Source organism: Bos mutus, chromosome 19 (genome assembly GCF_027580195.1).
Source record: "Bos mutus isolate GX-2022 chromosome 19, NWIPB_WYAK_1.1, whole genome shotgun sequence".
Lineage (NCBI taxonomy): Eukaryota > Metazoa > Chordata > Mammalia > Artiodactyla > Bovidae > Bos > Bos mutus.
The window spans coordinates 5,267,021-5,278,422 of NC_091635.1; the positions used below are offsets into that span (position 1 = coordinate 5,267,021).

The 11,402-nt window shown below is 49.5% G+C and overlaps 1 protein-coding gene across 1 annotated transcript in view; it reads right to left on the reverse strand.

The window, feature by feature from the left end:
* The window catches only part of SLC39A11 (solute carrier family 39 member 11), a 375,544-nt gene that overhangs the window by 363,491 nt on the left and 651 nt on the right, over positions 1-11,402 (reverse strand). The window lies entirely within an intron of this gene.

Below are 11,402 nucleotides of genomic sequence, written 5' to 3' on the forward strand. Positions count from 1 at the left end.
CACCGAACATTTTCCAGATTGGCTAATATTAAACCACGGCTTCTGATCCTGCCATTAGAAAAACTCAGCTGGCCCTGACATAACTGACTGCATGATGCAAAATAAAGCAAGTCCTGCACAGAAAAGTAAGTGGATTATGCACTGCCCAGCAAGGCGCTAAACGATTTCTGTCCACACAGTGTTCTTGCCTAGAGGGCTTTCCTGCTCTGCTAAGCCTCAACCTGTCTGCACCCGAACAGACAGGGGATACGAGGTCTCCTCTTCCTAAACAGGGGCTCGTGTTGTCCAGGTGTTGCAGAAACTTTGGGCGCACGGCGTGTTCTAAACTGCTGAGCTGTTCGTCCTTCCCCCGGGGTGACATCGGGGCTGGGCTGGGGCCTGGTGCTAACGGGGCGGGGGAGTCACGTCGCTAATCTGGGCTCTATAACCATCTGCATGGCACACAGTCCAGCTGGAAACAGATGGCACACTCAGAGGGGCTTAACTAAAACGAATGTAATGGAAGGAGCTGCACACACAGGGACGGGGCGGGGAGAGAGCTGGATGAGGAGCCCGGAGTCCAGGCAAACGTGGAAGACAGTCACCAGCCCGACACTGAAACGGGGGAGGCTGGGAGAGCCCCTGAGAGCTGACGCCACGGGGGAGGCGGGACCAGGAGCTGTGCCTGCGATGTCATTCGCCCACAGGCAGAATCCTATTACACCCCTTTGCTCCTCTCCTGAGACAGGCTGGGACCTGGGACCCTTTGCTATAAGACTTACACCCGGACACACATTTCCTCGAGCAACAAAATACAAAGAAACGACAGCAGACTAAAAATAACTGCATGCGTGCAATTGGGGCAAAATTATGAACAATGAGATACAAAAAGACCAAAAACCCAACTGCCACTTTTGAAGAGCCCAGGGCAAAACCAGGGTACCGCGCATGCCCCCTGCACACTGCACCACAGGGAGGTGAGCAAACCACCTGAGCTACCCTCCGCTGGATCCCCGGACCCACCCCTACCCTTACCTCATGCCTCACCAAGGTGCCGACTGGCATAACGAGGGGCCCTGGGGGCCTTCCGGAGTTAAAAGCACTCGCTAAATTCTAGGAGGATAGGGACTTCCCTGGTGGTCGAGTGGCTAAGACTCCACACTCCCAATACAGGGGGCCTGGGTTCAATCCCTGGTCGGGGGAACTAGATCCCATGTGCCACAACCAAGAGTTTGAAAGCTGCAACTAGAAGTCCCACAGGCTGCAATGAAGATGGAAGATCCCACGTGGCACAGCCAAATAAATAAATATATTTTTTAAATATATTTTTTAAAATCAGCAAATTCTAAGAGGATAAACTGGATTTTCAGAAAATAACCCCTGGACAGCTCGGGAGCAGCAAACGGGATGCAGGATTAGAGCTCCACCCGCTCATACAGGATGCCAGTTGGTCAACACCCAGAGATTCTGCTTTGGGCAGACGACGCGCCTCTTTTGCAAGACATAAACTCGTCGGCACGGCCTTTCAAATTCAAATGTCAAGTAGCACACACTTCCACGATCCGCGCCTGTACCAAAAGCCTATCAAAAGAAGATTCAATACATTTTAGCCAAGTGCTGGCATTCTCCCCCAGACTCTATTTGCAGACACTCAAAGAGCAAATTTTCCCAAGTCTTAAGAACTCAGGGTCTTTGACCACCCAGCCTCAGGCCAAGCAGGTTTATGTCTCTGATTTACCTGGTAGAGCTTAAAATACAACAGAAGCAAACAAAGTCCACAGTCCAGGAGAGACAAGGCTTCCGCAAGCACGCCTCCTGAAACGGCAGTTTGCTCGGCGATCTGATTTCCCCGCCGGCGTCTTTGAACTCTTCGTGCTCTAAGTCCTCATTAACTGACACGTGAGTCCCAGGATAAGACAGGGTCCTGCCAATGGTTCATCCCCAGGAGAGGGAGACTTGACAACTGCTTCCTCCCAAGTTACTTCTCCAATTATGCTGTATCCAAGAGGAAACCCCTTCTTTCATCATTACAGTCAAATATTCTCAGGTGGCAGCTATGGGTGCCTGGGAGGCCACAGACTTCTCTAAGCAAGGTGAGGGCGAACTGAAGCTGCTCAGTCGTGTCCGACTCTCTGCGACCCCATGGACTATAGCCTGCCAGGCTCCTCCGTCCGTGGGATTTCCCACGCGAGAATACTGGTGAGGGCAGGATTACTGAAATAACGTGTTGTTGTTGTTCGGTTGCTAAGTCACGCCTGACTCTTTTGCGACCCCATGGACTGTGGCCCACGGGCTCCTCTGTCCATGGGATTTCCCAGGCAAGAATCCTAGGGTGAGTTGCCATTTCCTTCTGAAGAGGATCTTCCCGATCCAGGGAGCAAACCGGCCTCTCCTGCATTGCAGGCAGATTCTCAACTGCTGAGCCACTGTAATAAAAAAGCTTCTCTTACAGATGTGTCCTTCAGTTGAAAACATTCAACCACACTGGAAGGGACCACCTTCCCTTGAACTTATCCTGACCCTCAGGATTGCTGTCCTAGAGTACACAGCCCAGAAGCAACGGGGAAAGGAATAAGAAGGTGAAAATGACCACAAGACTCTTCTCATTTCATAAGTAACATTTAAAAGCCCAAAGAATTCACATTTTCTGGGGGTAAGGGGAGGCCTGAGCAGATTACGAATGAATTCAACATTTTTGCAATTGGAGTAATGAATCTAACCATTTTCTTTCTTTCATAGGAATTCTAAGATAAGGTATATTTTGAATGTTTATAGACTCGTCAGCATACTAATAAATTACTACAAAGTTAAATTATTTTTCACACATTCAACAAATCGTGAGTGTCTGCTGTGTGTCAGACACAGTACCGTGTGTAGTGGTCTAGAAACTGAGAATTTGATAAGACAAAAGACAGATCAGATCTCTGCTCCAAGTTGAAGGGGAGACACGCGACAAACAGATGCATAAATAAATGAACATGTATCACAACACAGCAACAAACGTTATGATAAATGGGATACATAGACAGTAAAGAGCGATGCTAAGGTCGTGGCCCCAGAGCCAGATAGCCTGGTTTATATCAGCTCTGCCACTTCCTCAATCATTTGGGGGAAATGATATAATCTCTCTTGGCCCCAACTTCCCCTTCAATAAAGTAGAGATAAGAACAGGACCTAGTTTAGGGGGTTTTGTGTGAGAATTGAATAAGGCAGTTCATGAGGCACTGTTTCTAACAGTGGCTGACATATAAAAAGTCCTTTATAAATGCTAACGCTTCCTACTTTAAGTTGGGGTGACCCGGGCAGTCTTCTCAGAGGAGGTGACCCCACGTGAAGATCTGATAAAACAAACAGACGGAGTGAAAGCCTCAGAGAGGGGTGAGTCAAGCCTTCTTTATGACACAGAAAGGACGCCAGTGAGGCTGGACTGGCACGAGAGGGAAGAGCGGGCTGAGGTGCGCCAGTCACGCAGGGTCCGGATGGCCTCTGCTAGGAGCTGGAACTTGCCCAGAAAGGGAGAAGCCCCAGGAGGGTTGAAGCAGGGGACACCCGGGCCTGGGTCACATTTTTGAAAGATGCAGCTGCTTTCAGAACGAAGACAGTTACTAAGGGGACAGGAGTAGAGACAGGGGAGCTAGAAGGTGATCCGAAGGACTTCCCTAGTGGTCTGATGGTTATGACTCATGCTTCCAGTGCAGGGGGCGTGGGTTCAATCCCAGGTGTGGGAACTAAGCTCCCACCAACAAAAGAGAAAGCAATGTAAGTGGCTCAGATGAGAAACTGATGACTTGGTCTCTGGTAGTAACAGTGGAAATGGAAAAGGCCAGGGATATACCCCGCATCAGGGATTAGCAAATTATGGGCCAACACTGGCCCCCGGCTTGCTTCTGTAAATGACGTGTTCTTGGAACACAGCCACGCCCGTTCACTTACCTACTGTCTACTGCTGACTTCCTGCTACGGTGGCCTTGCTGAACAGTTCTTACAGAGATCTCAGCGCCTGCAAAGCCCATTAACTCTCTGACTTCATAGCCAAAGTTCGTCAACCCCTATTTTGGAGGAAGAGTCTACAGGATTGGAAAATGGATTGGGTGTGGACAGAGAGAAGCATGGAGGATTATTCCTGGGGTTTGGGCATGAATAACTCAGTGGTGCCATTTTCTGAGATAGGGTTGGCTCGGAGAAGAGAATAGGAAGGGTGGCTGGAAGAGAATGATTACTTGGACATAATGGATTTGAGATGTCTCTTAGGCACCCAAGTGAAGAGTCTAAGGAGGCAGCTAGATGCATCATCCAGGAGCCCTGGGCTGAAGGAACAAATGCAGGAGTTATCTGCAAACAGCTTTCCCCTTCTCTACACTTGCACCGCCATCGTAATTCCCACCTGAACCCTTGGGGTGACCCTCTGAGTCTTTAGGGCCTGGGCAGGATGGAGTCACCTAGTCAGGCACTGCAGACTGAGGAGGGACCAGCACTAAGGCTTGAGCCTGGACCCCTCCAACGTTACGAAGTCACGCAAAGCAAGAAGAGCCAGCAAAAGAGATTAAGAAGAAGTGCCTAGTGATGGAAGAGGCTGTCTTGACAGCAGTCGAAAGGCCACTGTGTGTAATAGGCTCTAGGTTCACCCACCTCAACAGAACTGACTCAAATGCATTCCTTTTTATGACTGAGTAATATTCTGTTGTATATATGCAAAACTTCTTTATCCATTCATCTGTCGATGAACATCTAGGTTGCTTCCATGTTCTAGCTATTGTAAATAGTGCTGCAAAATTTGCTGTATGATGCAGGGAGCTCAAACCCAGCACTGTGGCACAACCTAGAGGAGAGGGATGGGGAGGGAGGTGGAAGGGAGGTTCAAGAGGGAGGGGACATATGTGTGCCTATGGCTGATTTATGTTGACGTACGGCAGCCACTAACACAATATTGTAAAGCAATTATCCTCCAATTTAAAAAAAAGGCAACTGTGTCAATAAGGGGTGGGTCAGCCATGCTGAAGGCTGCGGAAAGGTCCAGAAATGGAGTGAGTGCTGAGACTGAGACTGACAAGATGGGGAGGGCGGTCTTTCAGTGGACACAACGGTAATGCAAGGAGTCCTAAGGGATGGAGTTTTCAGTGGACGCAACGGTAATGCAAGGAGTCCTAAGGGATGGAGTTGGAGAAGAGAACTGGGGGCATCTTGTAGAGACAGCAATTACCAAAGGTCAAAACGTTTCATTGTGATGGGGGGAGAGGTGGGCGCGCTGGAAGGAGCCTGGAAGACAAAGGAGCATTTTTATAAGACGGGAGACGCTAGGGAGTATTTTTGACATGATGGAAACCATCCCGCTGAGAAGGAGAAAATTATGGAGGAGAGAGAAGAGAGTGAGCTCCTTGAGAGGTGGGAGGGGTGAGATCCAGAGTTGAATTTAGGGGACTTAACTTGAGGACCTTCCTGATTACTTTCGTCTTCTCCATACAAGTGAGAAAGCTCATCAGCCAGAGTGGAACAGTGGAGCAAGGAAGAGAGTGCAGGACGCTTCAAGTGAGACAGACTTAGAGAACGAACTTATGGTTGCTGGGGAGGAGCGGGGAAGAATGTGGGGAAGGGATAGTTAGGGAGTCTGGGATAGACATGTGCACACTGCTATATTTAAAATGGATAAGGGTGGGGAGGGAGGTGAGGGGGGATTCAGGACGGGGGGACACACATCTGTGGCTGATTCATGTTGGCTGATGCATAGCAAAAACCATCACAGTGTTGTAATTATCCTCCAATTAAAATAAATAAACTTTAAAAAGCAAATAAATAAAAAATTAAATGGAGACCCAACAAGGACCTACTGTACGGCACAGGGAACTCTGCTCAATGTTATGGGGCAACCTGGGTGGGAGGGGAGTTTGCGGGAGAATGGATACATGTATGTATGGCTGTGTCCCTTCACTGCCCACCTGAAACTCACAACATTGTTAACGGTCTTTACTCCAATACAAAATTAAAAGTTTAAAAAAGAGAAATGAGAGATTGTTACAGGATCATTGACTGTTCATCAAATATCTCTTCGATCCTCCATTACATCAACAGAGCTAGTTAACATAGCAGGCGCTCAAATACACACTAATTAAGGGTCCAAACTAATGTTTGAAGTGGGATTTTTGATATCTCCTTTTCTAGTGAAGGTGTTGAGTTCATGGGCAGTCCAGACGTCCAGGCTGTCTTCATCAAATGTGATGCCTGCCTGGCTATTTGTTGAAGGCAGGGTCTCGGTATCTGCAAACAGTTAAGTCAAATAACCATCCCTCCCACGACAAATGTCACCTCCAGTTGACACAGGCTGATAAACATTGACACAGAGATGTTAAGACGACTGTGGGAGGCATTCTTACCCTACTAGAATGTCAGCCAAGGGCAAACACCCAATGTCTCCATCACCGCAGGAAGTGGTTCGTGACTGGATCTTCTGTCCCGCCCCAGACACTCCTGTGATCAATACAATCGATCCTTTATCAGAACAAATTTCCCTTTCTTTTCTTTGCTATCTGTTCATTTGCTGTCAGATCCCTCTCCTTTTTTCCTTTTCCCTTCTTGCTTTCTCCTTTTCCATTTCTCCTAGCTTTGTTGTTAAAAACAGAGACAGGGACTTTCCTGCTGGTCCACCGGTTAGGAATGCACCATGCACTGCGGGGGACTCGGGTTTGATCCCTGGTCAGGCAACGAGGATCCCATTGCCACTGGGCAAGTAAGCCCACAGACCACAACCAGTGAGCCCACGTGCCACAGCTAAGACCTGAGCGGCCTAAAGAAATAAATGTTTTTTTAAAAACAGAAACAGTATTATAACAAATTCAGTAAAGACTTTGGTCCACATCAAAAAAATCTTAAAAAAAAGAAGAGGTGCTGAAATGAGGCATTGAAGTGGGTGTGATACAGGTCAGAACCGTCTTACTGCTTTTGGTATTTCAGCTATCAGGTGACTGATGACAGAAGCCCCTTCTGCCTTTCCCAGGGTGGCCTTTGGGCAGACACTTGGTGTCTATGCGACATATAGGTAGGACGCTATTCACTCATTTTGCATATATTTATTGAATCCTTTCATCAGGGAGCCAAGGTCCAGACGCGAGACCACACAATGCATAAATGAAGGAGAACATGTGGGATCTGCAAAAATCTGTTTTTAAAAACCCTTCTATTTTAGGCATGATGCTGGCTGGCTTGCTATATTTCTATTTAAAAGGAAGGAGAAACCTGCCTCCTCAATGTTCTGAGTGAGATAAGAGTGCTGACGGGCCCAGAGAAAGGGAAAATGTCAGAACATGTTCCCGGTTTTCAAAGACAGCCCTCCAGCACGCAGACAACCGGGCCCCCGGGCATGGCCGCCCGGGGTCACTGGCTCCCGCATCACTGGAGCCCACTCCAGCCTGGGGCCTGCACCCGCCTGAACCTGCAGACCCTCACTGCTGGGCAAAGGGCAGGAGGCGGTGCCAGTGCTGTCTGAATTTTGCTTCGGAATTGTCTGGTTCTTCTGGCTTTTGATGTTCTGAATTTTTCTTTGAAGCTAGTAATGTGACAAAGATCAAGGACCACAGAGTCAGACTAACTGAGATCTGAAGACTGACTTGACCTCCGACTGCCTGTGTCATCTCGGACAGGTGCCTCGCTGCTGATGAAACCCTGTTTTACAATCAGGTGAGTGGAAGACGAGCTACGCTGTAGAAGTACTGTGAGAATTAAACATAAGACATGCCAAGTGCTGAAGCGGGGCTTGAAATGACAGCTATTATAATCGGCAGAATGCTAGGTTTGATTTCAGGAGCCCAGGGTGATCTAAACGTCATCTCTTGAACTTAAAACACTGGATGCTTAAAATTCTACCCCAGAAGATTTAAGGAGAAAGGAGGAAAATTTGTCATCAGGAGTTGCCACACTATGCCTGCCAATGCGGGGTCACGGGTTTGATCCCAGGTCTGGGAAGATTCCGCATGCCATGGAGCAAAAAGGCATGTGCACCACAACCATTGAGCCCATGCTCCACAATAAGAGAAGCCGCTGCAGTGGGAAACCACACGCCGCAAAGAGCAGCCTCCACTCGACCCAACTAGGGAAAGCCCATGCGCACGCGCAGCAGCAAAGACCCAAAGACCCAGTGCAACCAAAAATAAATAAATGTATTTTTTAAGTTAACAACAACAAAAAAAGGGTTGCCACAAGATACACATACACACATGCAGTCATCTGTAAACAAAAATTAAAAGATGGCAAAATACTGAGTGAAGTAAGTCAGACAGAGAAGCTGAAATATCATAGGATGTCCCTTATATGTGCAATATAAAATGAAATGATACAAATAAATTTATTTAGAATACAGAAACAGACTCATAGACTTAGAGAATGAACTTATGGTTGGGGGAGGAGGCTGGGGGAAGGGATAGTTAGGGAATTTGGGATGGACATGTACACACTGCTATATTTAAAATAGATGACCTACCGTATAGCAGAGGGAACTCTGCTCAGTGGTATGGAGCAGCGTGGATGGGAGGGGAGTTTGGGGGAGAATGGATACGCATCTATGTATGGCTGAGTCACTCAGCTACGCACCCGAAACTATCACAGCATTGTTAATCGGCTCTATTCTAGTATAAAACAGTAAGTTTTTTTAAAAAAAGATGGCAATAAAATAAGGAGGAACCTTCTACTTGTGTGCTTCCTCGAAGAAGAAAAAAAAAGACTCTTTCACATCTCAGCCCTGGCTCCCAGCCCAGTGCCTTGCCCAGCTGCTGGAGCTGAACTCCCTGCCCACATCCTGGTTTTGTTGGAGCCACGAAGCAAGAAGCGGAGGAAGAAGAAAGCCTCACTGCCACATCCATGCAGAGGGGCTGGGAAAGGGGCCGTGGAGAGGGAAGAGTCCGACACACAGTTCGCGCAGCCCCCAGAGGCCCCCGGCGCCCAGGCGAGAAGCCGGTGTGCTGACAGCCTCTGTTGGGCGCTCGGATCCGCAAGCAGAAGGGCAACAGTGGCATCTTCAGGGCAGCCGGGGGAACTTGGCTGGGGAGGCAGAGAGCAGGCGCAGAAAGCCCCGCATGACGGCAGCCTGCTGACACTCTGCTGCGATGCCAGCCTGCCCTTTCTCTACCTGAAATGACAGCTGTGTGGCCAGGGCAAGCCCCCCACCCGACACCAACCCTGAGGCCCCCACACCCAAGTTGACTGCTGACATTCCTCCCGCTTGCTGTTCCAAAGATGCCAGCCAAATTTTCATTCGTGGAGCCAGAAACTCAGGGGGTATAGGTCAGTTGGAGTCTCTAGGGCAAGCAACTGAAAGTGTTTTGATTTTGAAATATATCAATAAGATACTGGACTGCCCATAAAACCCCTGGGGAAGCTGGGGAACCCTGCTCAGCAAAGAGACAAGAACCAAGGAAAGTGAACCCTCAGAATCTAGTCGAAACACAAGATACTGGGGAGGTCACCCCTGGCTGTCACTGGCAGCTGGATGCTACAGCTGGATTCAGTGTCTCTGCTGCCCCTGGAGAGTGGATGTTTGTAGGGGTCACCTCTGTCACTGCCAAAATGAAGTCTCCCTGCTCCTTGACATCACTAGCTCTCCATCTAAAGTCGTAGGAGGGTTGTGTCTGATCGGCGGATCCCAGCTCAGCTGTGAGTGGAACAGAGAGATATTGCCATCAGCGGTGATTCTCAAACACAGAAGAGAGATCCTGCGGGCGAGGGGAAGCCAAGCAGCAGCAAGTGTCCCTACCTAATGGGGTTGCAGTAGCAGCAAAGAGCAGACCTGCCACCAGGAAGCGCTTTGAGTTTGTGGGAAGTTGCGAGAGAAGGTAGAAAAGGAATTCAGGATTCTAGGTGTACGTGCTTGTTCTGTCTCTGATTAACTATGTGGCAGGAATAAATAAGCTTCTCTGGGGGTTTTGTCAGACATACAATAATTATTCCTACCTCCTTTCCAGGGCTGAAGTGTACATGGGATCATGTTGTGGATGGACTTTTGACGGTTACACCAAGTAAATCCATTCTGGGTTTAAAGCCTCTCTGGGTCCCAGGTTACCCACCTGTCAAATTCCCTAGGTTGCAGGGCTATGGTGAGGTAAACTAGAGTACTATTTCTATGCAGTTGCTAAGTGGTGTCCCGATTCTTTGAGACCCCATAGACTGTAGCCTGCCAGGCTCCCCTGTCCATGAGATTCTCCAGGCAAGAATACTGGAGTGGGTTGCCATTTCCTCCTCCAAGAAGAGTACTATAAATGAATGGTTCAATTGACAGATTGAATTTTTTTGATGCCTGGGATTTGTCTCAAAATCATGGGGATGGTGGGAGGGAGAGGATGTGGGGTTGGGGCATTCATGAGGCTGAGGCTAACCATGACTGAGCAACCATAAGACCCAGCTGGTGGACACACCGTATCATTCTCTCTGCTTTAATGTGCATAGGAAATCTCCAATAATGATTTGTTTTTGTAAATGAAGGGTCTTGGAAACACTCAGAAGAAAGAGGCCATACTCCCCAAGTTTCATTATGAGTCAGTTAGGCGTCCCCCCACCCCAGCCCTCCTCCCAGGCATCGTTTTCTCAGGCATTTGAGTCTTTTGCTCACTGCCCACTACTCTCCTCGCCGCACTGGCGCCAGTGTAAGGTTCTACCAGGGGAAACATCTTTGATGGTACAACGCTGGTTTGAAACCAAACACAAAAACCCGAAAGAAATAACCAACAATAGAAAACCAGAAGCAACGAGCGCGCACACATCCCTGCGCGCACACACTCCTGCGCTCCGGCCGCTTTCCGAGCATCTGTGAAGTTACTTTCCAATGAACGAAAACAGACTCCCAGGTACCTCTTCCTAACATCGCATTCGGTGGATGACCAGAGTAAACAACGAACAGGACGTCCCAAAAGACTGCAGGCTGAGAGCCAGGGATGGGGGTCCAGCGGTCAGCTCTGTGCGTCCACCCGGCTCCCAGCCCGACCTGGACACGGCGGCGGCCGGGGACCCGGAGGAGAAGGGGGCCGACCCAGGGGAAGGGGACGGGCCAAGTGTGCCATCGAGCCCTCGCAGGGGAAAGACCGCGATCCGGCGCCGCGCGAGGGGCCTGGCGAGGGGACCCGAGCATCCCGAGGAGGGGTTACAGTCAGACCGCCGGCGCTTGATGACAATTAACCGCGACGGGGAGACGCTGCACCGGCGCTAGGAGAGGCTTCAGACCCGAGTAAGGCTGCGCCCCAACACACCTGCGGGCTCAGCGACCCAGCAGCCACGCAGGCTCCCTTTTAAAAAAGTGCCGCCCAACCACTTTAAAAAAAAACTTTAAAAACAGTGCCGCCCATCACTGGCTCCGCCCCTCGGCCGCCCCGGAACAAGCCTGGCCCCGCCCCCACCCACCGGGCGGAAGCGCTTTCCGCCCTCAACCAAGATGGCGGCGGGGCGGCAAG